The sequence below is a fragment of the Equus przewalskii genome, chromosome 9 (assembly GCF_037783145.1).
Source record: "Equus przewalskii isolate Varuska chromosome 9, EquPr2, whole genome shotgun sequence".
Lineage (NCBI taxonomy): Eukaryota > Metazoa > Chordata > Mammalia > Perissodactyla > Equidae > Equus > Equus przewalskii.
The window spans coordinates 79,957,118-79,967,415 of NC_091839.1; the positions used below are offsets into that span (position 1 = coordinate 79,957,118).

A 10,298-nucleotide genomic window follows, 5' to 3' on the forward strand; every position below is an offset into this window, starting at 1 on the left:
ACATTCACTCTCAGTAAGTATAAAAGTTATCTTTACAGAAAGTAGAAAACTGAAACCATGGAGAAAGCTATAAACTGAAAGGCTTTTGTCCCCCTCACCCTTGACAAATCACCCCCCCCAATAGTTTGAGAATCCTTCTAGAAATGCTTTATGTCACTGTGAGCATAAAAATCTGTGTGTATCAGTTTACAAATGGAATCACACTATACCCACTATTTTCTATCCAGCTATTTTTAACTTAAAAATGTACCTTAAAGACCTCCCCAGGCTTTTAAAGAATTCGTGGTATTCTATTATGTAGATATGTCACAATTTATTGAGGGAATTCCCAGCTAATGACTTTAGATTTCCACGTTTTTTTCCTCTTACAAAGAAAACTGGAATAAGTGTCTTTATACATAGAGGCATATTTTTGTAAATAATGAAAGATAAATTCCTAGCAATGAAGACTAGCAGACCATTTTAATGATACTTGAAAAATAAAATTAAAACATGCATTTAATGAGTTTATTCGGGGCAGATCGCTGTGTTGTGGATCTCCGGGTCCTTACTTGATGTCACATCTTCTTAGAAATTAAATTGGGGCATATAACTTTGTAGCTAAGAGTTCAGGACGTTGGAATCCCATCATTTTCTAGTTAGACAAGGCACTTAAGCTCTCTGGGCCTGGGCCTGCCCAATGGGGCCATTGTGAGAGTCAAATGAGAGGCTGAAAGCAAGCATTTGCACAGAGGCATTCAGCATCCATAACCTCTCAATAAACGATAACAGTCAATTGTTAGTAATTATCTAGTGATAACGATTATTCTTTTTTTCAGGTTTTTCTTTTTTTTTTTTTTTTAAGATTGGCACCTATGCTAACATCTGTTGCCAATCTTTCTTGTTTTTTTTTCTCTTCTCCCCAAAGCCCCCCAGTACATAGTTGCATAATCTAGTTGTAGGTCCTTCTGGTTGTGCTGTGTGGGACATGGCCTGCTGAGTGGTGCCATGTCTGTGCCCAGGATCCGAACTAGCGAAACCCTGGGCCGCTGAAGCTCAGCACACGAACTTAACCACTCGGCTACAGGGTCGGCCCCATAGCGACTATTCTTAAGGAACGCTAGACCATGGCTTCCCAAATTTCCAATTTTTCAATATTGACATAAGCAATTTTAATTGTCCATTTATCCTTTACATGGTGTATATTCCGCTCTTGTGCTTCAAGACTGTTATTAATTTATCTCTTGAAATTTTTTACTCCCATGTTTGAAACCGCTCGCCATGTTTTCACGGAGCTGTTTCTCGGATGGCGCTCCGGTTCTCATCACCCTGCTTCGGGGCCGTGCCCGGGTCCGGGCCAGGGCTGCGCGCATGCTCCACAAGAGACCTGGGCTGGGGCTGGAGTAGAGAAAATGTCCCCTGAGCACTGAGCAAGGAGCAAAGCAGTGACCGCAGGGCTGTCTCAGGACGTGCGCCACGCTCACCGGTGGCCGAGCCCCGGGGAAGAGCAATCCGGGGGCCAGATGCCCTCAAACCCCCAGCTGGAAACCAGGGCGGTGCGCCAGGCCCCTCTGCAGCCTGTGGCCGCGCGCTGCCCATCGGGCGCCCAGTCTCCGGAGGGAAGTGAGACTCAGCAGCGGGTGGAATACTTTATTTATTTATAGTTTTCCTGATAAGGGTGACAGCGACAGCTGGAGCCTCTGGCAGCAGGGGCGGGGCTTCCAGTGTCCAGTGTCAGCCTGGACTTGGCTTGTCTCTCATGGTGGCCGCGGCCGTCAAGGCGTCTCCGGGCAGCGAGCGGTGGTGCTGGCCGTGCGCCTCCCAGCCCGTGCCCTGGTTCTCCTGCAGCGGCTCTGGACCCTGCCCTGTCCCTTTGCGACTTCAGTAGGCCAGATGAGTTCTGCAGTTTATGACTGACACCTAAAATCCCAACCTCCCCAAGCCCCAACTCCTCCCATTTCTTCGTTTCACTATGTGGCAGCTTGGTCCTGCCAGTTGCTCAGGCCCCGAACCCTGGCATCACCCTTGACTTCACTCTTTCTCTGTCCGTCTCTCAACAGCGACATAATTGGTCTTTCTGCATGTGCTCTGAGCCCCCACGGCTTATTGTTAACACAGCTACTAGAGTCATCTTTCCAAAGGTAAGTCAGATTATGTCACTCCTCTCAGAGTCCTCGGGTGGCCCCACCTCACTGAATCAAGTGGAATCCTGTGGTGGTCCACAAGGGCCGGCTCCTTGTTGTCCTTCTGACCTTATCAAGTAGCCGCTCCTTTCTTCACTCCCTGCCCTCCACACACACACTTCCCTCTCCCCATCCCCACCCCGGGCCTACAACATCCCACACAACCCAACTGCAGGGTACAGCAGCTCCCGCCACAGTGTCCTTGCTGGTCTCACACACACCAGGCACCCCACCACCTCGGGGCCTGTCCGTGACTGTTCTGCCTGGAGCCCACTCCCTTTAAGACACACTCTCCCCTGCATTTCCATATTCCTTAACCCCTTATTTCTTCAACGTCCTTCCCGAATTTCCCCAGCCCTCTCCATTTCATCTCATTCAGCTCCTGATCTCTCTGACCCTCAACTCTTTTCCACAGTATTTCTTACCCTCCAGAATATGCTTGCTCATTTGACTAGTGTCTGTCTCTCTCCTCATTGGAATATAAGCCCCATGAGGACAGGAACTGATTCCTGCTCTGTCTCAGGGTCTAGAACGTTGCCCAGCTCATAGTAAGGGCTCCAACATGTGTTGAATAGTGAAATGAATGAACAAATATGGACGCATGTGGCATTGTCTATGTCCTGAGAGTTTATAAGGAGGTTATTCCCAGTCACTCAAGGAACTATGCAAAGGCAGCAACCTCAATGGACATCCGTCAGAAGCTTTGAAGGAAATGACTGATTTTATCTACATTCGTCACTTGAATGAAGATGAAAAACGTCCCATGAAATTTACTAAGTTCTCTCGGAAGGCTTCAGTGAGCTCAGTAAGAGAGGTCTATGGTATGATTTAGAGGGTGTATTACAGCATCACCTGCTCAGACCAATGATTTTCTCTGGTCTATCCTAGTGTCTAAAATTCTCAATATTCATTTTTCAATTTATTCTACAAATATGCAAGGTCCTATTCTAAGAAGTCGGGATATAGCAGTCCACAAGTCAAAGTCCTACCCTTGTGGAGCTCACATCTTATTTGGGGACAGCCAATAAAGAAAGAAACACATATGTGGCAAGAGTCAGGTGGTCATAAGTGCCAAGAGGAAAACTGAAGCAGTTGAGGGAGAGACAGTGGTGTGGTTGGGCGTGCCTGGCTTTTCAGAGAGGGCAGTTGGGGGAGTCAATGTTGAGGAGGTGACATTTAAGTAGAGGCCTAAATGACCTGTGGGAGGAAGCCATGTAGGTGTTATTCAAGTCACTCTTGAAGACATCTCAATGAGAGGAGAGTGACAGTGACCCCTGGCTGTCCAGAGATGTAGCCTGGGCATCTGTCATAATCTTGGAGTTTGTGTTTCAGCCTAAATTCCATGCACAGTGTTTTACCCTACACTATAATGTATACACTTTACTTTAAAAATAACTTGTTATAGTCCTGTCCTAGCTGTGCACCCTTGAGGTTCTTCCCAGCTATATCTCACATGGTGAGGATGCATTCTGCAGCATCTGTCCTCCGTCAAGGTGCCAGTCATCTCTGGGAAGGAGTAGGGGCTTGTACCAGAGTCAATAATTAGGGGCTACATATTTTTTTACTGTTGTTGTTATACAGAAAATGAAATGCAAGACAGAGGTGAGGGAGCATGGAGCTAGAATTTTACTTCTCCGGCCTCTGATTGTTCAGGCTCTGGGTTTTGGTTTTAGTGTTCTGGTTTAATGGAAAGAAACTGTTTTTATTTGTGTCTACTCACAGCCAAATTCAAGTCATTCTTCCGGATATTTGGATTATTCTCCTGCTAACATTTGGCCGATTGGGTGAATTTAATACCTTCTGTCTAGCTGCTTTGTGCCAAAAATTGTGTAGAAGGTACAATTATCAAATGTCTTGATATTTTTTTCGTCCACCTACTGTGTGTCTTTAAACAAGCCCTGTGGCTAATCCATGTTTCACATTATACAACCTGTGAAATAAGGATAATGTCTGATGAGTTTCTTCTCTTAGAAATACTCTGAGACCCAGCCCTGATGGCCTAGCAAAGTTCGACACTCTCTGCTTCAGCGTCCTGGGTTCGGTTCCTGGTCACGGAACCACATCACTAGTCTGTCAGTAGCCATGCTGTGGTGGCGGCTCAGAGAGAAGACCCAGAAGAACTTACAACTATATACAACTATGCACTGGGGCTTTTGGTGGGAAGATTGGCAACAGATGTTAGCTTAGGATGAATCTTCCCTTGCAATAAGAATTCAAAAGTCAACTATTTTTTTAAAAAAGGAATACTCTGAAAGCATAGTTTATGCTCTCAGAGGAAAAATGACACATTGCATCTAGAGCCTTAGTAATTCCATTTTCTGAGCATGATTTTTATGTCTCTATATGCATTAGCAGATGGCCTAAGATGACGGAAAATGGAAAATACAGAAATGTTGTGTGCAACTTCTGGGAAGGGATATTTGAGAGAGGAGGTGCATCCTTCTTTTGGCCTTTCTTTTTCTTCTTCAGTGACCATAGTCAACATGGGGGCGCCGCCTGGTACCACGAGGAGCACACCAAGAAAGAGCAGCAACACTGAAGGACTGCGGGAGCCGGACGCTGGGAATCTGCCGTCTTTCCCTGGACTGCCCACCTCGGCTCAGCTTTCACGTGAGAGAAATAGATTGTGTTCTCATGTAAGCCACAGCCATTTTGGATTTTCCTGTTGTGCAGTCAAACCTAACCCTAAATAATGCACACCTGTGATTTGAAAGCATTTTAGCGCTTACAAAAACACCCTATATTACTTATCTCATTTCTTCAACAATCCTATACAATGCAAGGAACAGGAACTATCATTCCCACTTTTCAGTCGAAGAAACTGACCTTTTAGGAAGTTAAATGACTTGCACACGGTCAAACAACTAGTAAGTAGAGAGTCTGGATCAAAGAGAAGTTCGATATCTTCGTACAACTAGTCCCACCTGTTGAGACAGGGAGACACAAGCCCGGTGCACGGTCCTGGAGTGAGACAGATCTGACTGCAGATTTTTCTGTCTGGCTCCTCTTGTCTTAGGCGAGTTATCTACCTTTCGTGATCCTCATGTAATTATTTGCAAGGTGGGTAAACAATACCTCTAGGGATCAAACGCTCCGAATGAGATAAGGTTTGTGGAGCTCCTGGTCCAGGGTCTGAGATACAGCAGATGCTCAGTAAATAGAGCTCTTATGGTGGCAGATGCTTATCATTCTAAAGGTTATTCAGATGTGGGAGCAAAGGAATGGAGGGGAGAGACTCAAAGGCTGCTTCATCTTGAAGTTCTGTATGTCTGTAAAGAATTTGAAATATTTTTCTTTCTTTCTGGTTCAAAAGATCAGATTAGTGGGCCTGGGAGTGGCTAAGTTTCTTGTGTCCTCTGAACATCTTCAAGTTATTTCTCCCTATCTCCATTTGGGGAGAGACGTCACAGAAAAATGTTTTTTGCTTTCAAGCTTCTCACAAGACTCAAGAAGATGGGAAAGCACCCATTCCAAAGCAATTTCTAAATTTCCCTTATAGAAGTGAAGCGGGAACTCCTAGAGTAGCAAGTTGAATTTTGTTTCTCAAATACAGTTTGCATGCCCCCTTCAGGTATGTGATATCAGGTGAGTGTTGTCTAATGGGATTCAAAGGAGATTTATGAGCTTCTAGAGGGGGCTAAGATTCATTAATTTCTTGAGTGGGCATTCTAGTTGGGATTGAAGTGTTGACAGTTGATGCTTCAACAAGTTGAGTGAACCCACCAGGCATTATCTGATCCAGATTCTGGTTTAAGTTGGATCCAATCCAGACCGCAAACATGTGGAGGGTCAGAATAACAATCTGAACTTGTTGCAAGATGCATGCCATTTGCGAATCTATCAGCAATGATAAGCTTTCTTCTGTTTGTTTTCTCATTTTCAGACTCAACTAGATGAGAAAAATGTCCTTCAAGCCCCTCAGACCTTGAAGAAAGTCATCCAGATGCACCCTCTGACGTGCACCTGCAGTAAGCTGACACTTATCTCATTCCTATTCAGAGCAATTGGCTAGATCAAGTAATCACACCACTTATTTATATCAATATTAGGCCATGCCCATTTGATGGAAAGGATTCTGGTAATGCGACTTATTTTCTAAGGCACAGCTCACACTGTGACACAGCAGAAGAGCCCAGAGTGGCAGCTGCTGGACTGACGGCACTCTTCCTGCTCCAGTCTGGCATTTCCAAAGTAGAATCTGATTATAACTAGCAGTACGGAATTATGGGCAAAGAGACGAAGTGCAGAGAGCAGGAAATATTAAGAGACACAAATAACAAGGCGGTGAGGCAGTCTGCCTTGCATTCCCTTCTCGGGCTGTAAGAAGGCAGCTGATCCTGCTGGAAAATGCCTCCTTGCTTTCAGGATATAAAGATACTTTCAGACCTGATCAAGTCAGGGTCCTTCACGGCACCGGTGCCAACCTGTGTGCCTCCTCTGAAGCTCCCGACATCTCAGGTAGACTCAGATTCGACTACGAGAAATTTTCTGAGAAAATAAAATGAGAAATTCTAAGCTTATGTAAATGTACCTATGCACCATCTGGAGATGTCTGGATACAAGTCACTTATCTCCTCCCACAATTCAACTTCAACCACATCTGAGCAGTTACTCCAAGTTCAGCATCTGCTAATTAGTTTCTTACTCTAAAGTATTTATTTTCTGCAAATATTCTTTCCTCCATTTTTTCTCTTATAATTTATCACTAACTTTGTTATTGGTCACTATCTTTTTTTCTCAGACACTCTGAATAAATTTCAAGAGTTTTCCTTTTGAAATCTTAATGCCTAGGAAAAGATAAGCAATGGTAATAATACATGCATATATGCATGTAATAACATATGCATAGATATGTATACTGTTGTATGACTTACAAAGCACTTTTCATGCACATTATCTCATTTAATCCTAAGTACAACATAATAGCCAAGCTGCCTTCTCTTCCTCCTGGTTACTATGAGGCAGGCACTGTGCTAAGAGCTCCCCATGCAGTGTTCCTAGACACAGGTGAATCAGGGAAGAAAGGCAAAGAGGAAATATGCTTTGGTATAGATAGAGGACCATGGAGGGCAGTTAGCAAACATCAAACTAGGCATGAGCAGTCCAGGAAGATGGCCACTCTGCCATTTATTTCTACTTCTCTGGCATTGGGCCGGTGGGAACCTCTTTGGACCTTGGTTTGCTCAAAATTAGATTAACACACACCTGTCCTGTCTGCCTTACAGAGTCACTCGGAGAATCAGATTAGATAATATGTGAGAGAATATTTTGTGGTTTGCCAAATGAAGAATGAATATTTTTATTGATTTTTTTTTCCTGCGCTTGACTTTTGCCAACATTGGCAACATCAACCTAAACAGAAGCCTCAGTCTATTGAAGAATAGAAAAGAGAAACATTTTTAGAACTGTGTCGGCATGTTCTTATAGTCTCTTGGCCATGTTACTTTTCATATAACAAACATGTCAGCGTTTGTGTGGCAGCCAGAGACCTGAGTTACAATCTAACGTAAGAGTTGAACCCAAAGGAAACAAAGGCCTTACAGGGTCTTCTGCAAATCAGGGTTCTTTTTATGTTTTACTTTTCTCAAAGTGAAATCCATAAACAACTAGCACACAAATCACATGGCATGATTATAGGCATTTCTGATTTCTGCACCCGCTTTTACCTGCTGACTCAGAAGCTCCAGGGCGGGGCCTGGAAATCTGTCGTCTGTAACAAGCACACTCGCAGAGCCTTAGGCCCACTAGTTCCAGAACCTGGAACGGACTGGCTGAAGTTTGCAAGTTGTCGGAGAACATTTGTTCTTCGTTTCTTTGCAGCAGTGACAAGCTTTATGAACATTCTGTTAGGAGCCCATCCCAGTGCTTATGTCACGGCATTCATGTGCAGACTAGGACTTCACTTTCCCGAGGGCGCTGTGAAGTCGCGTTTTCTCAGCTTTCTTCAATTGCTCGGTGGGTTCAAAAGAGAACTTTGGAAAGAGTTCGAGCCCAGTGTTATTTCTGGCCTCCGCTCAAAAAACGAACTATCTCGAAAGCAGTTAAATTGATAACCAACCAGGCCTCAACTCTTCTCAAGCAATAATGTCAAAATTCTTAAGACATTAGCAGTTTGTACTGTGCATTGAAATAGAAGGGTAGAGATTTTGCCTTTGGTCGTCAGTGACTGTGGAATAATACTATTTCCGGGGCAATAGGCATATCATCAATCAGCTTCACGGAAGAGAGAACTAAAAGAGATTAATCAGTGTTTACTCAACGTGCATTTATTGAGCAACAGCTGTGTGCCTGGCACTGGTCTAGATCTAGGCTAGAGGAGTAAACAAAGTAAACCAAGGTTTTTAGCCACTTAGATTACAGCAGGGGAAGCGGAACATAAAGAAAAAGCACATGTTTAATATTTCTAACATGAACGGCACATGAGGCAATGATAAGAACAATAGAAAATGGTTTACTCTGAATCTGCTGTGATGAATTTTAGAATTCTGGAAACAGCTAAACTTGGAAACCATTCACTGAACCACACACATTTATGGTCGCTTCACAGTATAGTCAACATTTGTCGTTCTGGTTCCTCTCTCCTTTCCCTAAGGCACAATCCTCTCTCCTTGTGGTTTCTGACCTTCTTTCACAACTGTGCCCTATGTAACAATGCTTAGAAAAGCAGCCAATCAGGAGAGTCATTTTCTGTCCCCATTTAGCACTCCTGACTCAGGCAACTAAACCAGTTTGAACCAGATAGAGCATTTCAGCTGTCCTCTGGATTTCACCCAGAGTCTATGGATATTTAGTTAGCTTCAAGATGACAAACTAATACCTGTGTGGGCCAGCCAAAACAACATTCTGTTTTTTCCTCGGCTGTGTTATTCATATTTAGAGTTGTAATACGATTCCATCTGAAAATCCTGTTGCAGAAATTTCTTGGAAAAGAACATGCAATTTATCTGTGCCTATGAAGTCCTTATTAGTTGGGGAGGGTGCGGGAGTGTGGGGTGGGGGGGGGCGTAAAACAAAAAAAACCCCACCAACACCTACACCTGACATCCTTGCAGACCACAACGGGGAGCCACGATGTTTCAGAAATGTATCAGCAGCAGAGAGCATGTTGCTATTCCCCACACAATTCATTTGGTAGGTGTGTTTTTCATTTGATTTAATTTTTCATATTTGTCTTTCTGCTTACATAGAAACTTTATCTAGGGGGAAAAATGCTAAGGTTCAACCTCACATGGACTAACTAATTACCTACAAATTGCAGACTTCAGCAACTTTTAATAACACCATCGGCTTGGTGCTAAACTGTGAAACGGATTCCATTTTTGTAATATTGTTATTCCACGGCACAGTGCTGTTAGAAGCAGTCCCAGAAGCAAAGACATCGTGCAGCAGCTGTGCAGAGCTGGCTTCTCATCACAGCTGAACGCCAACAAGGGCGAATCAATGAGGAAGACACCCCCACTTCTGCGGACCTACAGCCGCCAGTTCCAAAGGCACATAAATATCAAGCATCCTGCAAGAGAAGTGACATGGCAGCAGGGAGAATGACAGTCAAGCCCTCCGTGGCCGGGAGCACATAGAGGTAGATTTTGAACATAGATTTTGAACTCCAGGTTACATATTTGAAACTGCCAGAGTGCGGGATTGAGCCCCCGGGCAGTGCTGCCAGCTGCGTGTGCACGTGGTGTAGACGGCTGGCGCGGGAAGCCTCTGGGCGTGCAATGGCCACCCAACTGCAGGCGCCAGCTGTTGGAAGGGCACAGCCCAGGGACAGTGCCACAGTAGACAGGTGTGAGGCTGGGGAGGGAAGGCTGCTGTTGGGGGTTTTTGTCGTCATCGCATGTGTCACGTGTCTCACGTGTGTTTTTAAATATAAAAGTGAATTTTTGAAAGTTGATTGCAGTTGGATTTTTAGTTGAGGCCTCTTCTTAGGAGATGGTGTGCTGGCAATAAATGTCATCTGTCGCTTGTGACCTTCAGAAAGGTAACCTGCAGTCAGAATCATAACTTGGCCGAGGTCCCTGTGGGCTGTGCTTCTGTGGTGCCCTTCTCTGTCCTGAGCTTGCTGTGCCAGACACTGCACCTGCCAGTGCCACTGTGAGGGGGAGAGCCCTTCACCTCAAAGAGGGGACAGCCCGG

At 44.6% G+C, this 10,298-nt stretch overlaps 1 long non-coding RNA gene across 1 annotated transcript; it reads left to right on the forward strand.

Moving 5' to 3' along the window:
* Positions 1–2,033: 2,033 nt before the first annotated feature.
* On the forward strand, positions 2,034–9,293 carry LOC139073428 (uncharacterized). Its single transcript, XR_011522153.1, has 3 exons — positions 2,034–2,120; positions 4,632–6,130; positions 9,215–9,293. It is a non-coding gene; the product is annotated as an uncharacterized lncRNA (long non-coding RNA).
* The last annotated feature ends 1,005 nt before the right edge of the window (positions 9,294–10,298 follow it).